This window comes from Rissa tridactyla, chromosome 5 (genome assembly GCF_028500815.1).
Source record: "Rissa tridactyla isolate bRisTri1 chromosome 5, bRisTri1.patW.cur.20221130, whole genome shotgun sequence".
In the NCBI taxonomy this organism is placed as follows: Eukaryota; Metazoa; Chordata; class Aves; order Charadriiformes; family Laridae; genus Rissa; species Rissa tridactyla.
The window spans coordinates 8,198,403-8,224,831 of NC_071470.1; positions in this window are offsets into that span (position 1 = coordinate 8,198,403).

Below are 26,429 nucleotides of genomic sequence, written 5' to 3' on the forward strand. Positions count from 1 at the left end.
AATATGTAAAAGCAAACACCAACTTTAGCAGCCAGCAGAACAGTTAATATAAATGCATGACAGGAGAAGCGTTTATTGGCAGAAAACATGAACGGAAATTGAATGAAGAAATCCCCCCGGTATCACAATTATACCAGAGAAAAAATTCTTACTGTATCTTTAAAAAATGAATGACGTTTCTAAGGTACTCACTTTAAACAGAAATAATGGTCTCTCTCACTGTTAAGTTCCTTTTTTTTCCAAAGGAGTGAATTTCCTTTCAGTGACAGAGAAAGGTTCTAATACCATAAGATGGAACAGAAGTTTCACCTGAAGTTCCGAATTTTTTTCCCCTCATACACACACCAAATACTGGCTTCACTCAGATAAGAAAATGAAGCGTTTACTGATTATTTTGAAATTCAAAGTAGGTATTGAGCAGCAGATAGCAAATTTTACAAATTACTACTGGACACATTTCACAATGACTACATGTATAAATACACATATAAAAAAACTCTTAGTGCAAAAAAAACATTACCTTTACCTTCCTGGTGTATTGCAAAGCAAAAACACATTGTAAGCAAGGTCAGTGACCAAAATAAGTACGTTAACGTCTTCCATTACATTTAGACTTCACCAAAAGTTCACAATACGCAAAAGAGAATTAAGTTATAGCAATAATATGTAAGAATTTTCATCTAGCTGAAAATTACAGAGAAGGAAATAACTATACAAACAACACAAATATTTACTTCTTAATATCAATTTTCTATATCATGAAACGAAAAGATTATCAAAACAATCAGACACAGCTCTTCCAATAAATGCACGTGGCATATGAGGATGTTATTAGTTATGTATTCATTTGGATGCCCTGGGTAATTGGAAAAGCATTTTACCTACTTTTGTTTATCAGAGAACTTACAGGAAAGCTAGGAACCATTTCATTCTCAATTGCTGAAGTCATTAGCCTGGTTTGCAAAATATGTTTATCTGTTTTTTAGGCAGGTCTCTCTGCAGACATTCTGATGGCATTTTACTGCAGGCATCCCATAGCGGGGATGCAAGGAGAGAGCAAAGCTTGCCACTGCTGAAAGACCAGGGCAGCTCCAGGAGCTGGGCACATTGCCGGAGCGCGTGAATCATAAAAAATCATGCATGGAATTATGGGCTGCTGGTTTTGGTGAGCTATTTCGTATGAGATCCCATCAAACGCCTGCAAAGATCCCTAAAGAAAAAACATTATCTTACAATATTGCCCAACAATGCTGCAGTCATGGTATTTCTTGTGGTAATTCCACTCTTGCAGTGGAAGTTGTTTGCCCTTCCCTTCTGTGAGAAGACACAGAGGTTCAGCCTCCCTGAAGATCTTTTCAAATCTAGGTGGATGCTGAGATCCATGAGGGATCTCTATAGGCTTGGCTGGGTCTCTCCTTACTCCCTGGAGCCAAGCTGTGATGTGCACCCCGAACCACATAGGCGGCCATAGACACAGGTGTCTCCTATATACCTTTAAATTCCTTGGAAATACAACATAGACTCAAAGAAACAGCAGGGGTCTTATGTCAGAAGCAGTTTCCATACGCAACTAAGTGACTTTACTCCCACAGGCAACCCATACACATGTATTTGAATAAATCCATTTGTATGTGTGTTTACAGGATCTTTCCTTTAAATAGCACCGCCTTTCAAGTTCACCTTCCAAAACTGAAACACAAGTTCTGAATCCAGGATGCAGGTTCGTGCATGAAAATGCAACAGATTTTAAGTAGTAGGAAAAATTGCTGGTGCAAAATAGCCAACACACAGTAAAGACTACCATTATAAAGCCTTCTGCATCCAGAGGCTGCAGGATTATTGGTTAGGATTATATCCATTTTTTTCTTTACAAGGAAGGCAACCATCTTAAATAAGCCAAAAGGAAATTATAAACAGAAGGAAAATAAAGGTAATGCAAATAATGTAAAACAAGAAAGTTTTTAAGTATCACCTTCTTGCGTATCAGTACCCTCTGAGCCTCAGAGTCCTATCAACTTACTGATAAAACCAAGATTTTTGCCTCAGTTAGCACTGCAAAGAGCTCCCAGAGTGGAATGAATTCCGCCGTGGTGAATTGCACGTTCTTTATTACTGGCAATAACGTAAAAGGCACAAAAAGCAGCTTGATTCCTACATCCCAAGAGCAGTTGTGAGCACAAGCAACTACAAAAATCATCCTCTGGCTTGTAAACTGCACAAATTTGTTAAGGAAGTCATTAAGAGTGAGCGAAGAGGACCCTTTACGATGACATTGTTATACAGTCACTTCAGAAGCAGACTTTCAGACTTTGAGGTCAAAAAGTTCTCCTTGTCTTCCCGCAGTGGAGGCAAACTACCATGTTTCAGGAAATCTGGTACAATTTCCTTTACTCTGAAGCTTCACGATTTCCCTTCTAGTTTCCAGGAGATATTTCTTTTTTACGGGGCACCGACACTTTGTTCCTATGCGTGTGTCACTTGTGTTGCTGTTCTGTTCTGCTGTTGTCTGGGCTCATGATTTCTAATACATACCTATAAATAGTATGTGTGTGTATATATACACACACACACTATATATATATATATATATATGTGTGTGATTTACTTTATTTCTTTTCACTCCCGTTATCTTCAAAGTCTTCCTACTTTACACCTTACTTTTGTGCTTCCTCTCCTGCCTGATTTGGTTGTAAGGGTACAATGTGCAGTGACTTTAAATCTCAGGAATTTGGATACATATACGGAGTACGAAAATCAGTAGAGGACAGACAGAATGAGAGAGGATCAAAGTTTACCTTAACAGCCATGATTCGTGCTCCAAGGAGCACTGAATGGGTCAGGGAAACAATAAAGTCTCACGTGCCGTAGTTCTTCACTAATCTGAAAATCTGCTGGAAAAAGGTTAGGAACAAGATAGAAAATTCAAAGTTTTAGAGCAAGCTGAGAGTTAACCAAATCTGCAAATGCGTGCTGACTTAAACTCCATCACACAGGGACCACCTGAATTCCACTGCCAACTGACTGGTATTTTAGGGAATTAGGACAGTCTTCTGTTTCCTCCGCTGCCTTCGGACAGCTATACATTCTTTGGTCTTTTAAGAAAAGATTTTTGCCTTCGGTCAGGAAGAAAGTCATACGTTACCCTTAACCATCCTGCTTTGCTCCGTTGTGACAAATCAGTTTATACTATTTCTACAAAATTCTGTAACTAACTCAGCAAAGAAACCTCATTACTAGCTAGCTAAATAACAAATGTTCTCATCATAACATTCCTCTCCCAACATAAATGAAGACGAGTAATTAAATTTGAGCCCTCATATTTTATTGAGGCTGAATCATATAAATCTGATTAACCTCCAAAAGAGGCAGAAAATTATCTAAAAATTCCCTTTCCAGTTAGAAGAGAAAATAATGCTAATATGAGTGAAAAGGGCTGGTAAAACAAGAGGGAAAGGAGGAATGGAAGGTGCAACAAGTTCTCTGGGTTCCTGGAGTGAATAACGTAGTCCAAGGGGAAACTGAGCCTTAAAGAAACGGAGTCCAAGCAAAGCAGTTCAGGTGCAGCTCCCGTGAGAAAAGCACGTCGTGCAACCTGCAAGGGAGATGTAACGGTCCACGGGTAAGCAGTCCAAGGCTATTACACATGGCAAGAAGCAAGACAGTTCTGACGACAGAGCCTGGGTGCTGTAGAAACTAGCTCACACCCAGCCCACCTCTATCCCAACACAGAGATGGGGTCCCTGAGGTGACACTGTCATTCCCTGCCTGTGCACCATTCCCAGAACTCCTCTCTCCTGGTCAGAAGACATCATACCTGCCTCAAGAATATTTCTGTGTGTGCCTCAGAAGATCAGGATGGATGGCCGTTTCTGAGCTAGACAACCGCCACTGTACGTGGCAGGCTGTCCAAAGAGGGCAGTGTGATGGAAATACATACAGTCTGCTAAGAACGGAACTTATTTCAAGGGACTCCTGATAGAAAAAATGTTCCACACTGTTTGTGTTTGATGTTTTTTTCTCTAAGTTTTGGGAAATATGTGCAAAATCAGATACACAGTTATCAGATACAGACAGTTATCATAATTTCCAAAACTCATCTAACTAGATATGGCAACTCCCACACATGTGAAAAGAGGCACCTAATTTGTGTGTGGTACTACCTGTTTACCCACAATTTTGACTGAAAGACCGTTTAAAAACTGCATCTCATCAAAACACCTTGCCTGACGTCCGTCGAGAAGTCTCGAGCACCTAAGTGCTATCATTTCTCAGTAACTTTGTGCGGTGCTGAGCAGGTCTGTCAGAGGTACCCAGCACTCCCAGGGCTGTTTGTCCAGGCACAATCAGCCAGATTGATCTGGTGGCAGAACTGGGGCTTCTGCCACATCACCTGTCTAAAAAGGCAAAACTAAAGCACTAAACGAACTGTGATACGGTAAATAGACAAAGGTTTTCAAATTCTCCATTCTTTCCTTTAATATAGCAGGATGCCAAACTCAGATCTGCACAAACCTCAATGAACGGGATTAAGCTTATGCATTTCTGTTGACTGGATTACTAACGGGTTCATTAAAAATATATATTCGGTAACGCACAAATTTTCACAGTAGGAATCGTAGCTATAGCTGATTCTACTGGAAATTAGAAATTGGCAGAACTCTGCATCTCACATGCCAGTTAGGACATCCACACCCAATTAGAGCTCTGTTATTTATACAGCTATAATTATCAATTTATCTGTACTTCAGTCTTAAACTCTGAATTAGATTAGCATATCTCAACTCTATGTGTCTTAAAGAGAGTTTTCTGTGTAGAAATTCCCAGCTGCACTTCCCCAGGAGGCGTATTAATTACATACGTAGGAAAATATTATACAAAATTCAACCTCAGGATCCCAAAGTCAATCTTCTATTTCATTTTCCCCCTGGCCTTAAGATTACGATTGGCCCTTTTGCAGGTGCAGAGTCGGAGGGAAGGAGAGAATGAAGATTGCTCACCCCCCCCGTTTAACCAGGCTGGGTAGGGGCTGAGCAGATGGGACCACCATTGGGTTTCTTGCCCCTCTTACAAGAAGCTGGTCACCAGCGCAGGGGCTGGAATAAACCCAGTCCTCTGCCCACTCCCCAGCCAGTGGAGATGACTGTCCTCACTAGGTGTTGTGGAACGTTGTTGTCCTTCTCTGTCTTTGTTCCACTGAGGTATCCATAGGAACATGCTGGCCACTGTGGAACGCTGCCGTCCTCCTCTGCCATTGTTCCATGGAGGCGTCCATGGGAACATGCTGGTGGTGCCTAAACACTCACTCTGTCCTTGGCTGATTTCTGCACTCATTGTCAGTGGGCATCACAGCAACGGGCACGTGAATGATCCTTTGCCTCTACAGGGAGATGTTTCTGATAGTTGTGACAGCTGCACTAAAGCTAGAGCCAGGCACAACGTTTTCGGTGAATGCCAATGTACCCAAACATGTGACTTCAGCTGCCTTAAATAATAAAAATAATGATTTTCTGTTAATGGCATCGGCTCAGATTTTTTTCTCTGTGGTCAGATTCCCCAACCAGTGGAGAGAGGGAGAGGCAGGATTCTGCTGCCCCCCCAGCTGCAGGGCTGGGGGCACCGCGCCAGGGTACACAGCACACGGGCCCAGTCTCTCCCCTGGGGGCCGAGGCAGGGGGATGCTCAAACAATGCTCTAACCATTTGGCTTTCTGTATGAGATTAAATGCTTTGGGCAAGCAAAGTAAAACTTTCTGTTCATTTTGAAAAATAATAATAATCTTTTCTTTTTTTTTTTCAATTGGAAAAAAAAAAAAGCACTTTGGGTCAGACATCTCCTCCCTTATTTACTTCCATTTTTCTGGACTGTCACAGTAGCAAAGCCAAAAAACCAAGAAGCTGCACACTTGCTTTGAAAATACCTTTGACAGGTAATTGGTGCGTAACTCTGCCAATGCGATGAGCAATAGCAGCACACTGCAGCTTATCAGCATTCACAAAGGGATTTCTGGAAGTACAACAGACCGCAACCCATCCCTGGCAATTCCCATTTAACTTGCTCCTGTATTTCCTTCTGAATTTTTAATATTCCGTAACTGAAGTAACTGAGCTTGTCATTCCCCAGGGTCCCTCAGTCCCAAGAACTCCTAGATAATCCCTCGCTTATTATTTAGTCAGAGCCGTATGTTCTCATTTAAGATTTGAAACAGACCACAGGGTAAACATTTTTATCATTACTGTTATTATTATTATTATTTCATTTTTAAGCATCTTTGATTGGTATCAGAGAAGGCCTTTTTGATTCATTTAAGAATACACAAAACTAAAATATTTGCACATCTGAAGCCCTTTCTTTTGCTGCTATCAGAAAAGAAAGAAATTGAAAGGAAGGAAGAAAGAAAACCACACATTGATTTTCAAAGAAGTCTTTGACCATAGGTCAACTAGACAGTATATCTGCACTGTGTTTACTTTTCACAGAAACCTTCTCTGTCTCATTAGTAGCCTTCAAATGTACAAAGGGTGAAGGCTAGCTGCGAGCCTGAGCTGCAAAATCACACCAGTGCTAGTGCCTTCAACTTCAAAGTTTAGTTATTTTCAACAAAGTTTTTGGCAAACCCACTAAACTTGCTAGCATGGGCGTGCTGCTGCTTTCCATCTGCCTCCAGAAACCCGGCTTGGTTGGAAAAGGTGCTCAGTAAAAGCAAGAAATCAAGGATTGAAACAGGGAGGCTTTAGAGATAATACTTCTTTCCTTATCTTGACAAATTTCGGTATTAGATGAATATGACTTTCTGTTTCTTTATCTTCACCACATGGCTGTCTGTATTTAGAATTGGAGAAGAAAACAAAAATTGCAGAAGACACATGCTCTGACAGACTGGTGAATTTAAACTTAATTCTTTACCTCCAGATTTTTCTCACCCACATTCCGCTTTCTGTTCCTACTGCTGTCACCAAGTATTTATTTGTCTTTCAGATGCCTAACGTGGGAGCCATGAGCCATCCAGATGTACTTCTCTTACCCTCTACTTAGTCAGTATATTTAATCACTCCGTTCTCCTCAATGTTACAGACTTTGTGTGTGCGTGTGTGCGTGCTGCTGAGCGTCACACATACAGCTTTGTAAAGCTGCAAAAGCCAAAAGCCACAGCCTAAGGAAGTATTCAGGGGAAAAAAAAAAAAAAAAAAAAAAGAAGAGTGTGTTCTGGCAGAAACCTCAAAAGCAGCAAAGCTATATTTCATGCACGCCTAGGTCATCCAAAAGCCTAGACAAATTCTGTCTGGACCCAAAACCCAGCAACAAAACTCGTAGGTAGAATGATCTTAAAAACAAGGAGATAGAGATTTAGAAAAAAAAATAGTAATAAGGCTGTTAATGCGTATGTATTAGATTGCCTTGTTAGGAAAGATCTGTCTGAAGGCAGTTGATTACTTAAACCTGTCTTTTAAATACCACCATCCCTGGAGGTATTTAAAAGACGGGTAGACATAATGCTTGGAGATATGGTTTAGTGATGGCTTTTGTCAGGTTGATGGTTGGACTCGATGATCCGAAAGGTCCCTTCCAACCTAGGCAATCCTGTGATTCTATGATTACTAGAATCAAATTTCTATTTTAAAAAACTCTAGTAGAATTTTTTCCTTCTATCAGACTTTATAAATAGTGCGATTGTTTTATAAGATTGACTGATAAATAGAAATACATTTTTAACTACAAATATATAAATAAACTTTAGCAATAAGTATGGTTTTATGATTAGTTTAAGATTCTATAATTTGTATTCGGTGGACAGGTGATTAAAATTATATTATACAGAGGATCCATTGCGCAACAATCATTTGGACACGTTTGCAGAAGAAATGAGTATATCAAAGGCACAGTTAATACTTTCAATGGGATTGGAATCACCCTCTAAGGAACGCAGTCGCAGGAGCATGGTTTGGTTTGTGTCATTACAGCATCACAACGTCTGTTTAATCACCTGCCTGGTATTTTCATTCGCACATGGGACTCCACCAGTGGTGTTCAGCAGGAGTCAATCAGTCAAGGGATCCCAATTGCCAAGAATTTATATGATTTTTTTTTTATTATTTGCAGTCATGCATTTTTGTTTTTAGCTTAATGGTTTAAGAGCCGAATCATGACTACTTTATTCATTGGGAGTAATACTTCATTCTTCAAGCAGAGTCCGTAGAACTGCTCTGATAGTAAGTCGCTTTACTACGTTTGATGTACGGCATTCCTATCACTTCTGGAATTTTGAAGCCAGTGCAATAATTTGGTAACTATTTTAGGTACCTAATCCCATGCAGGTCTGAGTTGGCAGACCCCCGCTAATTCAGTTGACTGCAACAGAACTACTCCAACTTCTATCAGCTGAGAAGCTGATCAAGAGTATTTACCTAAGTGTGTAGAGCAATATAAGGAAAAGCCTTTCCCGATGTGTCACCGAGAGAGTCAGCAGGCGGCTGACATTTAGCCCATCATCCTGGGGCATTAGGCATTGCAAGCAGACCACTGCACCACTCCAAGCCCAAAAGAAACGTTATGATTTTCCAATGACCAATATCAACTCGTGTCAGATAAAGATAAGCAGTGAAACTCTGAAGCTGACTTTGTAATGTTCTTGTCTTCCGGTAGCACAGTGTTGTCAAAAGCAGCCAAAAAATATTGATTTTTGCATTCAGAATAAAAAGAAAGATTAATGAAGTTGCAAAAGAGGACAAACACGCAGTATGTGTCCCTCATTTGAGGTCATGTCACAGAAAGATTTGTCTGATAGAAAGGAACAAAGAATTATTTAATATTTATATTTCCTTTACAAGTAACTTTTTTTTTCCCCGAGGTCCATTTTATCTCACTATCAAAACCAGCCTGACCAGAAGCTGGTGGTTCAATACAGATGCTGAGAGACTGTCTTCTTTGGCTCCACACACGCACACACAGAGTAGATGACAAAGGCATTTTCAGTGCTCTGATGCATTTTGGAATTGTGAAGTAGAAAAGAGGGGGTTTTTCCCAGTTCATAAGACCTTATTTACAAGATTTGCAGCTTTCTCCCACACACTGACACTGTACAGAGAATGCCCTACGCAGTGGTGAACAGTAGCCTGTTATTTTAGGGTTTGCTTCATTATCATAACAGAGTATTGCACTTTTATATGTCATCTTGCAGGCAATTAATATTTATATCAGCCATGCATGATGCTTATTTCTTTTTCTTAGCATTAAAAGATGACTTAATTAACTCATTTTTATTGAAATTTGACTTTACTGCACATTAGCCACTATTATTGCTGTAAACATGTAAATCACTGTGAAAGCATTTATTTTTGTTATGGAGTATATTACTCACTTTATATTCCAGAATGCCTGCTGATTTAGTCTTTGAGATGAATATGAAAATTTAACTTAATAGTCCCAAATGTAGCTTAAGGCATCTGAATCCATAATAAAAACATAACTGGCAAACTGTCAGTTTTCCCACGATCTGCTTTTTTGAGTAACCTGATGTTAAAAAAAAATAAAAAATAAATGGGATCTGGCTTACAGGAAAATTTTCCAAGCAAAGGGATGTAACTGATACGTACAGCCCGTGCCACACGCCTCTGCGCCGTCTCACTGGCCCAGGGGAGCCCAGACGGACGCAGGAGATTGTGGAGCTTGGGAACTTATTCAGAGGAAAGATGGGACAGGAGTTTTGGGGGCCACATCGCCACATAGCAAAATTTCCTAAAAGCCTTTGCAAAACTCTCCTTCCAGAAATTTTACGTGCTGTTCTACCTCTACCTCTGCAAAACCTGTTTTTTCCTTCTGTAGAAGGGACGGTGAATTAAACTGACTATGGTGGGAACGGTACATCAGTAACTCCAGGACTGAGGGGAACAGCAGTATAAACTTTCAGTTAGCAAAATCGCATACTCACAACTAACTGCCCTTTATAAAGGCCATGTCTATTATCACTATCGGTTTATGAATGGAACCTGGTAACAACACATACAGATTGGGTGAAATAAAGTATAGCTTCAATAACAAGGAAAAGATTCCTTATCTTCTAGGAGCTTTTCTTCACATTCCCCTTAGGAATTTTTGTTTCGTCTCTCACACGCACAAGTCTGGAATTGGTTGGTAAAAGAAACTCTTTTTCCATTAATATTTTACTGAAAATTCACATTTTTAATTTTCTGCAGCAAGCTCTACCTGCGTGTTCCCAATTTTGCCAGTTAGCTTTTTCTTTTTACTTGGCAGGCAAACGCTCTGCGCATTGCTGTTCTAATGGGAATACAGCTTTTCAGTGGGTGTACTTACTTAATTGCCTTGACTAAATTATTCCTTCCATTTCATCAGATGTCTATGCAATTTCTGTGCACTTGAAATTAATAATAAAATGTTTACAATACAACATAAATAGTAACGCTCATAGATTTTCTTCCCTTTGGAAAATAGTTATCCTGTTCAAGCTGTCTAGCGTATCCAAATCACAGCCCCCCTCCAGCGATCCACCAAAAAAGCTGCAGACCAACCCGTAGCATTCCTCACGGGTCATCTGTGTGCAAACCCTAGATGTATCTGGGTGCCAAAGCTCAGAATATCGTTAATTCTGTCTCATTTTATAGTCAAAGGAGAAAGACAGGCAATTACAGAAGGGTGAGGGGTAGGCTGCATCCCCTGCTGGCTTTGACCATATGTCTCCATTAACTATACAGACACGGGGGGCATAGGTCACACAACCATACGCTTGTAAAGGACTTCTGAGATTGTTTAGCTCACCTCATTACGCTTTGAGCCGAAACATTATGGAGAAAAAGCTAAATCTATGCATCGTTGTTTATAATGTATGTTTTAATTTACAGAAAAATAAAAATTAAGCAAAACCGTTGGCTGATATTCATATTTTGGTTTTTTTTTTTCCCCAAAGTTTACTTGTGTGTTATAGGATGGGTTTGTACGGGTTTTGCTTTTATGGTACAATCATTTCACTTACTAGCTTTTCATATTTTGCAGACTACAGGCAGATGGATCAACATGGCTTCTTGCCCTGATGCACAAGCGACTGTACCCATGTCAGTGCTGATAGCCGTTTATCCAACCTTTTCTAAAAGTCCTCCAGGCAGGGAGATCCCTTACCGTCACCAGGGACTCTAATCCATGGGCTTATTCTTCTAAATGTTGAGAGTTTTATTCCAGTATCTAACTTGAATCCTCCCTGCTGAAATTCAAACCAATTATTTCCTGTTCATCTGTCAGTTTACTTGTCACTTGTCACAGATTTGTTACACAATTTATCTAAGTACCTCTACTCCTTTCCGTCTCCATTCTAGGGGACGATATTTTCTCTGCCCTCACTTTTTACTAATGTTGCAAGCCGTTTGACTACAGTTGATCTTTTTGGTAGAAAATTATGGAAAAATCATTTAAACCTTTAGCTTTTCAGCATCATCTCAGAGTAAGAACATAAGGAACAACGCACCGGGCAGACCATCGCGGGGGTGCGACTGCAAGTGGCCAAGAGTAGCTGCTTAGGAAAAAAGATAAGGCAAGCAGAAATCGTACTTCTCTTAATATCGCTCCCTCTGCCTGCAGAAAACTACTCAGAAACATGCAGAGTCAGAAACGATATCCCCACCTTTTAGTTTAATGACATTTTCTGCATTATGTTTCAAGCCACGATCCTAGGACAATGAGTCCGGGGATTTATACATACAGTGTAAGAAAAACATTTCCATTTAATCATATTTGCGCCCCAGTTGGCATATTATAGAAAAAGTCATTTTATATTGACCTGCCTAGTACGTTCATAGGTTCATATATTTCTACTACACGCACTCCCCCCCCACCATTCGTCTCTCAGTTTCTCCCCCCAGAGAAGCAGAGGGGCGGCAGGCGAGGAGCCGGGCTGAGGGCTGTGTCGCGGATGAAATATTTGACATGGTTATGATTTACCAGCAACTCAAGATTTATTAATGGTTTGAGATGGATCAAAAGGTTGATGTTTAGCAGCCCTTAATCATTAACCAATTTAAGGATTAACAAGGCGATTCAGTAGAATATGTGACAATTAAAGCAGCGACTTAATTAAATAGTTGAGAATTACAAGATTCCCACTAACTTGCTACAAGGTATCCTAAATCAAAATATACATATATACATATGTACAAAGACAAAACATACAAACATACCCCATTCAAGGTGGCGCGCGCACACACCCCCCCCCCCCACCCAAGTCTTTAACTGCTCGGACCAGAGTCCCTTCGCAGCCGGCGACTCCATGAGCTGATGGGTGCCCCCTTCCAACTCCACACACAAAGAGACAGAAATATCTGTATCCAGTGAAATACACAGACACCCACACTCATGAAGGCTAACGCGTATATTCAAACACACAGACAGGCAGAGAGGTGGATGAAGCAGACTAGCCTATAGTTCAAATTTCCCTCTTCTCAGGTTGAGAGTAAATACTCTCAATGCGTCAGCATCCCTCAACACGTGATAATTGAGGCTGGAGAAGTGTGAGTTTGCGCCAGCCCTTCGTCGGCTTTGTCAGCAGATGGTCTTTGAACCATCCATGCCTATCTTATCTTAGGTTGGTGCGTGGCCCAGGAGGGAGAATCACACCAAGCACGGAGTCGTCCAGGATGGGGAGAGTTCCACCGCCACAGGCTCTACCTCCCAGCCTGGGCGAGCAGAGCCACGGCCCCACGGCGCCCAGTGCGGAGCCCCCGGGGTGAGGGGAGATTTTGGTGGGGTTTTCACAAAGGGAAACACCGCAAATGCACTTGGCCCCACCTGGAGCGCTGTGTCCAGATTTGGAGTCCTCACCACAAAAAGGACATGGATCTGTTGGAGCGGGTCTAGAGGAGGGCCACAAAAATGCTCAGAGGGCTGGAGTCCCTCTGCTATGAGGACAGGCTGAGAGAGTTGGGGTTCTTCAGCCTGGAGAAGAGAAGGCTCCAGGGACACCCTATAGCCGCCATCCAGTACTTAAAGGGGGCCTATAAGAAAGCTGAGGAGGGACTTTTTACAAGGGCATGTAGTGATAGGACAAGGGGATTCAAACCGGAAGAGGGTAGGTTTAGATTAATTATTAGGACAAAATTTTTCACTATGAGGGTGGTTGAGCTCCTGGCCCAGGTTGCCCAGAGAAGCTGTGGCTGCCCCATCCCTGGAGGGGTTCAAGGCCAGGATGGGTGGGGCTTGGAGCAACCTGGTCTGGTGGGAGGTGTCGCTGCCCAGGGCAGGGGGTTGGAACCAGAAGATCTGCAAGGTCCCTTCCAACCCAAACCATTCCATGATTCTATGTGAGCGAGTAGAGCATTAAAAGTCAACAACTTTTTTCTTTACAGGATCTTTACACTCTTCTGTAAATTTAAACCTTCATCAGGCTCAAGGCTTCTGTAAATATAAAAAGTGGTGGACCTTATTGCCTAGAAATTTCTGCTTGCGGAAATATGTATAGATTTCACGGAACTGGCAATGTAATTACTTAAATAAAATTAACTACTTTTCAAGATTCTCATTGCAGCACAATGATCAAAATAACATGATTGCTTTTGTGAGTTAATATGAAATGGCTAAATCTTCTTCAGTGCCGTATAGTCTCAGTTAGTAGTTCCTTAGCAACTAAAATAGTATTCCCTGCAGAGAAAGACAAAAATTTGAAAACTATATGTCTAGCTGGTATTTGCCGGAGGTATAAAACATAAATCAAATTTTCCAGGACTTTGACATTTTTATGTATTTATGCTATTTTGAGCCAACAGCTTAACCCAGGCTCAGTTTTGTTTCACAATACATTTTATGCATAATGCAGTATGTGCAAAAAGATGGAATGGTGCCCAGTATTAGCACAGGGAATTGTCATCTTCTGGTAATTTACTGGATAATGTACCACTAGGTGCTACATTTTCAGTGCCGTACCAATGTTTTAAGATCATCGTAATTAGCAAATATTGAAGAATACTCTTATAATTTTGAAAAGTAAGAGGTTTTTAGTACAGCTGTGCTTTATTAGTATTTTTCAACATTTAAAAAATCATACCATATAAATACGGTGCATGACACAATGTTACTTTCTTTTCCTTAATCAACTCCTCCTCTCTCCATGTGTAGTGGGACAGAGCTCTCGGCAAACTCTTCTGCCCAGTTTCTATTTCAAAATTCTCTCTCTCTCCACAGAAGAATGATGTCGGTGGAATTAAAATCACATCAAGAGTGAGTAAAAAGGTGTGATACGTTGCAGCATCAGCTCCTTAGGCTCCATAGTGCCTGGCATTTCAAGGTGTTCTCACTTGCACCCGGATTTTTTGGATCAGGCAACAAAAAGAGAAAGCCATACTCTGCCTTCCTGATGGATTCAGATACTGTTGTCCCTCCTCAAGTTGATACAGAAAGGAAAATTCACAGATACATCTCTGTGCATGCTGTGTGCAATATAATTCTCACAATCTTTCTACAAATTTTTTACAAAATCTGGAGACATTCTAGAGGACAAATATTTAATCAAAACTTACTATGACTAACAAAAGGGTTTCTGATGGCAAGAATTGTTTCAAATGCAAAAATGGTTTAAATTCCATTCCCAGCAAGTTTTTTAGGCTAAGTTTCAGCTTCATCGTTCTTTGAACTTTGCATACTTGAAAAATCACATTATATGGTCACTATTCTTTCATCGTATCACTATGGGCCAGTGTCATTTCCTTCAAATTGAGTACATCTTTAGAGAGAATTTTTCTTTAATCTTGCAACTGTCATAATATTTGCTCTTCTGTCAACAGTAAAAAAACCCCACAACTCAGCTTTACTGTAAAGGTATATCGGACCTTCTGTTTGAACACGCTGGACTCGATTGCCAAGAGGAAATAAGATGGACTGAAATATTCCTTTACTTGCTCCTTTTGTGCTACCAAAGCTGCTAGATGAACTGACAGCAGTATTCCCACCATTGGGAAGAGGCTTTAATATGTTATGCTGCGATTTAATTGTTCGACAATTGATCTCTTCTTGTAGCCAATTTATTAATACGAAGACATGCTTGGTGCTGAAAAGGCTGCTAGCAGCTTGCTTGTCTTTAGGCGTTTCCAGATTGGTGTTATAATTTTCTTTTCACTGTGCATATTTAACTGCCATTAAAATTAATGAAAATTGACAGGATATACAGTGAGCAAAAATATAAACATAAAAGCACATACTTAAAACAAGATGAAGCCCATTAAATAAGGATATTAAGGAATAAGTCCCAACACCCCAAGAACTGGCAAGCAACCTCTGTAAAAATTCTGAGGCTTTTCTGTTCTCAGGCTTCCCCAGGTCTGGAACTAATGGATGAGGTCTACAATATGTTGAGATACGTCACCCTCGACTTTGGCAGGCTGAAGGCTTCAGTACAGCAGTTCACAAAGATCCTGTCCCAGGATCTGAAAGCTGGTTGTCACCAAAGAAGCCAAAAGGCAGCCTCCTACTTCAAGCACGCTAGCATTATCTTAAATAGAGTTGCTCTCGATCTACGCTTTAAAATCAAAGACAATGCTACAATCTCCCACACCAAATATTTTTCTATAGTGAGTAGATCTTGATATGTAGATCAACATGTTGTGTTTTTGGTTTTTTTTTAACATCAAGGATAAAAACAAGCAGATTATTATGATGAACTATGTATTATCTGGGGGGAAGAAGAGTAAATCCTGCAACCGCACATAATACACAGCTGTAGAGATTTGTTAGCAGATGTGAGATAAGTCCATTAAGGGATTTACCATGTTCATTTAAAGTCTGATGCTTGAGGGAGTGAGGGAAGAGAAACCCCGGTATCCGAGTCCGCTGTGAGCCCGGCTGACGACCACATCCATTCCAGTCCAGGTGCGGTGAAGGTGCTGCCAGCTTAATTACTTTTGGATCCATCATCTAATCATCTGCACCTGCTTCCTGGCTCGTATCTTGTGTTACAAGAAGTTTTAAGATTGCATTCATCTTCATGTTAAAAATCACACATTTAGATGGAAGAGACTTGAACGGCGTGCAGAGCAAAAAGCACAGAGCAAAATTCACCCCTGTTGTAATTTCGTTTCTTTAATGAAGGGATTTATTTAGCCCATAGGATAAGGCTCTGATCTATCACACACACATTCAGCCATCAACAGGAAGACTATCTGGGTATACTCTATTCTGATGTTCAGTTTTAAATATTCTACGTTGACATACAAGACCAGTTAAAGGTATGCGCTTTTTTCCTCAATATGTATAAACTAGAGTATGATGGACATAAATTAAAAGGATCGTTTCACATAACATCTCACAGATATGTCTTGCAATGGAGTCTAACGCTGAATTTGGGCTGGAAATCCCCACTGCTTCTTTTCCAAGATACGCTGCTGTTGCTACCTCTGCTGGTTCCACATTGCTTCTCACAAATAGGTATTTCAGACTGTTCCATTTCCAGACAATATATAGGCTTGTCACAGACGGATGGACGTAGATATTAGCAGCCCTAACAGACCTTTCAGTAAAAGGAAATACCTAAAAGTTTGCAACACAATTAGACTAACTTCCTAGAACAAGGCCCACAATGTCTAGAGGACAAGTCCTGAAATATTTCTTTGGTCAGAACGGAAAACTGAAATAGCAGCTGTGAAAATATTAACTGAGAAGGTATTCACAGTACACAGCGCTTACAACAGTAACAGGAGCGATCTTGAAAGTCCATTCCCCAAACTAGTGTGAGGCTTCTTCCCCTGCCCAAGCAGGCAGGGAAGGGATCGTTCCAGTTCTCTTCCATGGCAAGGAGGAATTCAGTTGAGGGATCATCGCATCTTAGGGTTTTGTTGTTTCTTACTGGTTAGGGCAACTCATGAAGTTCAAATGTTACAAGTCAGCCCTTAAAATCTACGTGGAAGCAGCTTCTTTTTGAAGAGTGTCATAGACGAACAAAGCACATAAAAAGTTGTGTCTTATCTTCAGTAGTTGGGACCGAGTTTATTCACCCACTGAGACAATGGAGTGTAAATTTAGTAGGCTCCTATATTTTATATTTTACCTAATTATTATATATTCCCTGTACATTTTTGCAGCCATATTATGTATTACATCTACGGTGCAGTTAAAAAATGGTGGGAATAATATCATTTTCTAATTATCTACTTCTACATTTTTCACAGAATTATGCCACAATTCATTTTTCCATTATGCATAACGTATCAGGATTCTCTGGCTTGCTTACATGGTTTCACAATGTCTCAAAAATATTGGATAATAACGATAATCCAAAAATAGCTTTGCAGGCCAAGTAATTGCCCATCTTTTGTTTTGTCTCACATATGTTAACTACTAACGGCCATGTGCAATATTTCCATTTGGATTATAATAATTACTCTAACTCCTGCAATTACTACTCATTAGGTATTAATGTGGCCATTTCCTTTCATTTGAATCCAAACATCAGGCTTTCATAAAAAGTCTAAGAAAGAAAAAACTATCATAACTCTGTTTCACTAACTTTTCCTTTATCTGACTTGGCAGTAGTCGGACATACACACCTAAAATTCCTAAAAAGATGTTGACTGCTTCCTGAGAAGCAGGTGGTTTTGTAGCGAGAGCTGCAAGTAAGCTCCTACTTATCCTTTTACTTGTACCTTATCACAGACCTTTTTTTGGGAGCAAGAACTGTGCCAGACAGGAAGGATCAATTTCAGGAGCAACGTGTAAGGTGGCAGAAATTAAATGCTATAGCATGCTCTATGATTCTATATGAGACTGAAGAGCTCTTCTGTCAAATCTCAGTTGCCAAAGCCCCATCTACAGATCTCGGGTAATACGGAATCGGCACGTCCTATGGCTGGCAGCACATCCTACCAGTTTCAACTATGATGGGAAAGAGCCAGAAAAAAAACTTTGCAGGAGCCTAATCCTTTGGAGAACAGTAAGTAGTTAGAAGCAGCAGCTTAAACAAATGTTTATATACACGCGTCTTTTAAATTACCAGGCCATTGAAACTCCAACATGGTTGGTTGTTCCTACTTCACTTCTGCAAGTGGGCTCCTGAAAAATTCCATACAACAGTCCCATTGACAGCAAGAAGGCAATGAGTATATATACACACACACACTCTATTCACTCATTTTTTCCCTACACTTACATACCATGAAGCCAAAAATGAGGTTAAACTAACACTTCAGCAAATAAATTACATGAGGATTAGCTCTTGCTAATTTAGACTTGTTCTATACCTAAAAGTTTTGTCAGCATAACTATTAGGAGTGTGGAAAAACAAAACCAAACTGCCCTTACCGATGTATTAATGTCAGTGAAGACCTTAAAATAGATGTTTACTAGTACTTCATTTGATTTACGCTATATAAGAATAAGAATTATTTTGCTAGAATAACTTGCTGCATCAATCTTCCCTGAAGATATTTAGCTGCATATTTATGACATAGTTATGCAAAAACAGATTCTTAAGGTGAAGACAAGTGACTAGCATCAGTCAGTCCCAGGTTGAGAAGACCTAATTGACTTCACTGGCAGCTGGTCTAGCAAAGAAGCCTGTTCCTTGTTCCTTCCTGTCTAAAACTTTAAGGTCACCATGGAAGCCTTAAGTAGCATCTTCTCTGATTGCCCAAGCCATTAGACCACTGCTCTCAAAATTCATTTCCCCACCAGAGTTAAGATCCCTTAAGCAGTTCAATGTAAGTTAGAGCAATCAGTGCATGTGAGTTTAAGTCTAAATCTTCCATGTGACGTGACAGGACTCTTCTGTTGAAGGGTCTCTTCATATCCAGACTCATGAAGCTACATCATACATAAACCAGAAGAGCATCATAACCGCTATGTCATGGCATGGCCATGGCATATGTGTCACAGGACAATGTGTTTCATCATTTCAGCTAAAGCCGAACCATTTTGCAACCAACAAACTTCGGGCATTTGTTAAATGGACAGAAGGCATCAGCCTAGGGTTAAATACTTGTCTGGGCAGACATGAAATACTAACACAAAATGCACACATATTCCAGAAAAACAGATCTGAAACTCCATTTTTTGTTCCGTGCCAATAGGCGTACTGCAGTCACCCTCCTCCTCCTCCAGACCTCAGCTACAGGGTTTAATGCCCACTTTGCCTACACATTTGGTCTTTCAGGTGTCTAATTTGTTTTATCTTACTAGTCACCTCTGCTTTTTGCTCAGACCCTCTTTCTCACTCTGGCTACCCCTTTGATTATACCATGTTAATTCTGAATATTAATATTAATAGCATAGCAATTTGCTCATCCCAGTCATTCACAGGTAATTAAACAGGAGTATCTAAGAGTTTTGGGGGGAGTCTGTCATCATCTACTTATCCCTTCTATGAACTGTCATTCAGCACCATTTTTAAACAAGCTTAATTTTGAGAAATGGATTGATCATGCCATTTCTTGTTCCTGCTCCTTATGTTAAAACATAATACATTCCTATTCCCTTAATTAAAATTTTGTGGTTTATGGCACAACCTTTCCGATGTGCTGCCTTCTGATTTGATAACCACTCCATTAATCCTCATTCAAGCTGTAATTAATAGGTAGGTGACAGTAAAACATCTATCCAGTGAAAAGCCATGATAGAAGCTAAAATGTCACACCAAGTTGGCACGCTGCACATAACATATTGGGTAGTTAAAATCTGGTCATTCATTCCTATCACAATTTGTAGTAGGGACACAAACTGACACGACATGAATCTCTTCTCTTGACAAATCTTTTTTTCATGGCAAAGAGCATAATGAAAATTGAAAAAGGTATTGTGCTAGCTTAAATCAAGCCCATGGCAGAATAATGTACTTAAACCTGTGGCCTTCAGAATTGCAGTAGGAAGTGTAATTTAAGCTGCAATCAGTTCCCCAGTGAAGACTTTTATATATATGGGAAATATATACATTTCTCATATACTAGAAACATGATTATGCAACCACAGAACCACATAATCATGTCAAATTCAGCTGCAAAAAGCCTTCTGTCACATATTTTATCATGAAATTCCCTTCAGTTTAGTTTCTGGCATAAACCCGATGTTCTACAAATGAATATACTGTTAGCATATTTTAAGAAACACCATATTTGCATAAACCGTACACGGGGATTCAATAACTTTGTTGAGGTTGAGACAATCAGTGCATTGACTGATTAGGTTCCAGAATTAGAAAAGAATACCCAGAACAAAGCAGATTGCTCTGGTGCATAAATTTGTTCTTCTCTTAAGGAGCAGATCAAGAAATACTTTCAGATGAGTATTTTGGTGTTTGTACATCAGAACATCCTATTCAGTAAATAAACTGCCCCATACTGGCAAGTTTTTACTCAGTGTTCATGAAACCTTCACACAGATGAAATTTTCATTGTGTCCAATGCACATCAGCCAATCTAAACTCCCATGAAAATAACCTGAAAATGTTTCATGACTCCCTACACACCAAAAAAGCATGCAAGAGAGTCCCAAAACTCCAGTGCTATTCCTGCCCTTCTAGGAATTCATAGCATGAAATACAGCATAGTGAAAGCTGATGAGGAGGTATAAATATTGTCTCATTATTGCATAGGATCTTCAAATAAAAACGTAATCAGTCATTTTTCAACACCAAATTTCTTAGGACAAAATTTATTCTTTAAAGGTCTAATCTAATGGGACTTTATAGGTGAAATAAATGAGATAATTAGGTCAGAATTCACTCTTACAACTCATGGGCAGCTCAAAGCTGCAGTACAACTGTCACAGGCTTATGACAGAATGGCACCTGGTGACCCTTCTCGTTCTGAGTTAAGGTTCCGAATTAAGGCCTTTGCCAGTGAACGTGGACTATATTCCTTCAGCACGTCGGAGTCTCTTCTTGAATTTCTCTTCCCACTGCACTGTAGTCTACTGAACGCATTTTAGCAACCTTTGAAGTGCACAAAGTGAGTACCTAACTAACGTTACCAAAGATGGCTGGGAATTTTTAGTGCTTTCTCCATCTGCCACGTGGTGATTAATGATCCTAAACCTTGTCCAAGCAAGCACCCACCTGCCGCAGGTCTACGGGACAGCCCATCGAGCACTGTAGAATAAACAGAAAAGCACAAAGCCGAGGCAGATGCATGAAGAAGTGCAGTTTGAGACATCATAGAATGTAAAGCTATTTGCATTCATGAAATGGCACATGCACGGCATTCTGTTATTAATTTGAAACCTTTAATCATCGAAAAACGTATTCTCAAAGCACTTCTGGGAAGATTTGGAGAATCTTTTTCCCTCTTGGGAATTTATGTTTGATTTTATGAGCACTCTGTTTCTTTCTGTCTTATAATATTCTTTTGTTATATCCTAGCTCTTTTTTTTTTTTTAATTTCTTAAACTGGAAGAAGACACCAGAATGGCTACCTGTAGGGCCAAGTAGGCCAATTACTAAAACACACCTGCATCTGGACAGACCTTGCTCTGTAAAACCTATCCCTCTTTCTCTTCAATCTTCCCCTCTCACAGGGCATTAGCAGCTGACAGGATAACTTCTGCAAGAGCAGAACAAAGAAATAATTTACTAGGGTTGGTTTAAGGACATGCAAGTCTCTAAACTAAAAAAGAGAAGAAAAGAAAAGAAAAGGAAAGGAAAAAAATCAAACAGCTGTAGCTGTACAGCTGAAGTGATGGGTAACTCGCTAATGTGCGTGGTCAGCAGCTAGGTACAAGACTCATGAGCCTTCTGTAGTCCATAAAAGGACTAACAAACATCTACAGATGCCAGCTGTGGTATTGTACATTGAAGTTACGTAAACCCAGAAACGTCCAAACACAGTCTAAAGTTGTATAGCAGGAAGTGAACACATGGTGCTGCTAATGACAGGAATTTGAGAACATGCTTAACATATGGATGAAGTAATTAACTGAAAATGAATGACAGATACAGGATAATCAATTAGAAATGAAGATGAAATCCAAAGTATATTGCAGTCTAATAGCTTTGGACCCTGATTATTGAACAGTTGGACTCCACCAAGTGTTGCCAGATCATGAATATGAAGCGTCAGGTTTGCTACTGTCTACACTTAGACTTGTCTGATAAACACAGCATCAGGTCAAGCTTTGTGGAAAGACTGAGCAAGTCTGGTCCCTGCAAAGGGTGAGACTCAGAACATATCCTCACGCAGTCAGCTCTGAGCTGTGAGTAGCGATATTTCAGTGCCAAAGAAGGGTCAAAGTGTTAAAAGAGCCAATATTCCCCAGATGGTGGCTAACACAGCAGCTCGTGCAAGAGGCAGGTGCCAGAAGGAACAGCCAACAGTCAGAACTGTGAAAACATCACTTCATGGTTTGAATCATCCGTAGCCAGGCTGCAGGTTATTAGAAATTAATTCATTAGCATGAATGTAATCTTATTGCTTGATGTGATTAATGACATTTGGAGAACATGGCAGAAGACATTAAGATGCATAATCAAGAAGGTAAAAGCCATCTGGGATACAGAAACTAGGAAGAAACAGTCTTGGTTGTGACTGAAAGGAAACCAAGAACATCACAGTTAGCACTGCTTAAATCACACCTATGAGATCTTACCCCCAAAAAGTGCCATAAAACATTCCTTTGAAATATGACAGCTATAAAAGTCTCTAGAGAAGACATTAGCAGAAGCCACAGGCCAATGATCTATGTGCCCCATGGTTCCTTCACTAATCCATAATGACTGACAATGCCCTCTGTGAACTTTAATTGCTCAAATGATTTCAATGACCATTAGTACTCTAGCGATATATTCAAGCGCAATGACAACAGTTTGTTTCAGACTCTGTAATCTAGGAGCCTTTAAATTGGGCTTGCAAATTGAAAACCCCAGGGTTTAATGATCTAAACCGATGGAGAATGGAAAAAAGGCAAGATTTCACATTAAACAACTACTTGCAGGTCGCAACATCATCACTTCTACAGCTATAAATCTATTGTGAAAATTAAACGTGCCAAGATTTAGGAACAAAAGATCACACCTCCAAAACAGCAAGGATATTATGCAAACAGCCTAATGTTCATAACTCTGGGATTCAAGAGCCAAAAAGGCCAGGTAAATTCCAGACCCAGAGGTACAACTACATCTTGAAAGACAGAATAGTAAATAGTAGAATAGCAAAAAATATTTCTTCCTCTGTTAAGAGCATCACAGCACAACAGGTACTCAACCCTCGGGCAGGTGCTTTTACGAGATGGAGCCCAAGCTGATCAATAAGTAAAATCCAGTGCTGTTAGCCTGGAGCATATTAAACTAACAGGTGCTTTCATACGGAAAGAAGTGCAAACAGATAGGATATAAAATTTTTAGAAAGACATCTAGGAACAAAATTAGGATGAAGAGAAAGTCATCAGCGTACGCTGGGGCGACCCACTTGAACACGGGATCTCCTGGAATAGAGCAGCTGGGGATTTATCCCCGGACACCAGCATCTGATTGCAGTCAAGTCAAGATAGCGCTCCTGAAAAACCGACACGTCACCCAGAGCTACGCTGGCGCAACGGAGATCAGAGTCTGGCTCACAGGATTCATCCACATAGCTTGAGGGAAACCAGCTGAACTACTTTGATTCTGTTTCTGAAATGTCTTTAATGCAAGATTGGGCATTTTGCCCATAGCTGAGCCACTGATAAGAAACTCTGCTTTAACCGAAACTGTCTTATAACTTAAGAGAGCTTTTCCTTTAGGATTACACAGCAAGCAACCTGATTTGATTTTTTTTTCTGATATTACAGGCTTCATCACAAAAATGGAATTGTGCTCTCTACCTTGACACTTAAGCCTGCAGTGACAGCCAGGCACCAGGGTTAGCAGGAAGCTGGTCTGAAAACACTATCTATGTTTCTTTTCTGAACTCTTGAGCACAAAATACTTCCTTCTCGTATTATTAAGAAAGAAAGAACTAGTGTTCTGGATAACTACCTTTGGATTTGATGTAATGGTTAGCCAAGTAAGAATGTTAAGTAAACACAGGACTTTTAAATAATAGACTTTTGAAGATTATTTTTTTTCCTGCATTATATACTTTATTTAAGAAAGCCTGACCCCATCTAGCAAGTCAAAAATTATCTTTAGGACAGCAGACGCATAAAGGTCTAAAACCTGATGCTGATGGCACTCTCAACTGTGTAAACCACAAATCCCAGGCTCCCGTAAATGGACCAGAGATATAAATATAGTCTCAGTGTCTTTCCTCACAAACAAGACAGCAAAACAGCAGCGGTCGCAGTCTGAAACGAAGGGTATATTGTGAGGTAGATCCCTAACTCAGGGTGGACTTGATCAACAGACTTGTAGTCTGACACACATACACAGCCAGTGAGTTGCAGTTCGATATCAGGAAGAAATTCTTTGCTGTGAGGGTGGTGAGCCCCTGGCCCAGGTTGCCCAGAGAAGCTGTGGCTGCCCCATCCCTGGAGGGGTTCAAGGCCAGGCTGGATGGGGCTTGGAGCAACCTGGTGTAGTGGGAGGTGTCCCTGCCCAGGGCAGGGGGTTGGAACCAGAAGATCTGCAAGGTCCCTTCCAAGCCAAACCATTCCATGGTTCTGTGATTCTACAGTACAGTCCACTTCCTTCAGTTGAAGGTGCACATACTCCCATACTGCTCTGTACAGCCTGAGCAAGGCTTTCAGCAAGGCTGAAGTACTAAGTATGTCATTTTCGGTAACAAACTTAGAAGTTCAACAGGTTTTGGATGTACAGATCTTGGTGAAATGTTAAACAAGTCTGTGAGAGCACCACCTCACTCAGGCATGCACTTTTTTCTGCAGGGCACTCGAAAGCTTGGGTGATGCCGTGCATTTCGAGCCAGAGGTATTTACACCTTGGGGCACGCGCCTGGCAGCGCGAGAAGAGACAATTCTGCTGAAATTATACCAGTTTTGATCTTCAGGCTATTTATCTAGCTGGGATCAAACGTTACGCAATTATACTTCTATTGTCAGTCATATTTACCCAGCAAGTGGTACGATAAAAGCAGACATGCAACAGCACTGGTGACGTATCAGCAAAGATGGGAATGGTCCAAGGCAGAAAACAAAATACAGGAGCAAATGGACCAACCAACCACCTTCATTTTCTCATCTGAGTTATTTATTTTCTGGACTTCTGCGTTGTTTTCCAGATCACTTCTTTTTAGCGATACTTTCATCCATCAGACCGATAATGAAGAATGAAACGGAATAATTAAGAATAATCACATGCTCTGGAAAACCATGCAAAGCAAAAATATTCTAATGGAAAGATTCACAGTTCTTGGAATCTGCTGCAGCTGTAAGGCTGGCATTGCAAAGAGAGGTTCCTTACCTCACATAACACAAATGAAATGCTTGTGTGTGTTATATTTTGGGAGAAGGTGACTTATACTATAAAATGGCATTGTTTTCCATTGAAAAAATAAGCTTTCTACATAGCATTTTAGATAATATTTAGGGAGGATGTATTTTATTAGAAAGGGCATGAAAGGACTTGTTTCTTTTTTACAATTTTGTTTGCACATATGAAATTTTTCAGCATATTGTGTATGCTGGCGTATCGTAAGATACTAAAAATAAGGACAAAGCCAAATCAGTTAAGCAAACCAGAAGTGAAACAGAGTTGCATATCAATCAAATGGGAATAAAAATAAACCCGTATTTATAGATGTCATGGGATTATTTATGTTTCTTTTGCATACAAAGTCAGTAATTTAATTAAAATCTGAGTTGTCATTTATTGCCCATTAAAATAATCAGAAAAAAAAACGCAGAAAGTGAGTGAGAAAAGAGAAAGAAAGTATTCATTAGGACCGTAATTAAACAGCAGAATGAGGACCAAATCTAGTATAAATCAAGAAAATCAAAACAGACAAACACATGTGAAATGCAACCAGAGAAAACAATAATTTTGTACATTACCCACAAACTATCTAATTAGAGAAGGACTGTAAGGGAGCATGCCCGGGTTCAACTCCTTGTTTAGAAGACGTTGTGGAAACCTGTTTGCTCAACTCTGGTCCTGTGCACAGACCATGTCAGAGGAACTACATGCAAAACTTACCATAATCATTCTCGATGCGCGTGGTCAGAGCACACGTAAGAACCGTACTTCGCCAAGCCCTGAAACAGCAACTAATTATTTATTGAGCCCTGATTTGCACTTTTGCTAGAAAATCTCCTGAAAGGATAAAGAAGGAATTATCAGTGATTAATGTATTCTGGAGAATATATATTTGTCTGTACTGCAGATTTAATTTTGCCTGTGATAAGTTTTTTTTCAAGCATCTGTAAATCAGCTCTGAATTTTTCCATTTCAAAGCCCCCTATCTTTTTTCAGATCTGTTTGAAAGATGCTTTGACAAGGAAAACTATTACTCTTTATGACCCATTGAGATGCCATACATGATTTAAAGTGAAGTCTAAAATGGCCTCAAGTAAAGTCAAATCTTCAAGTTTGA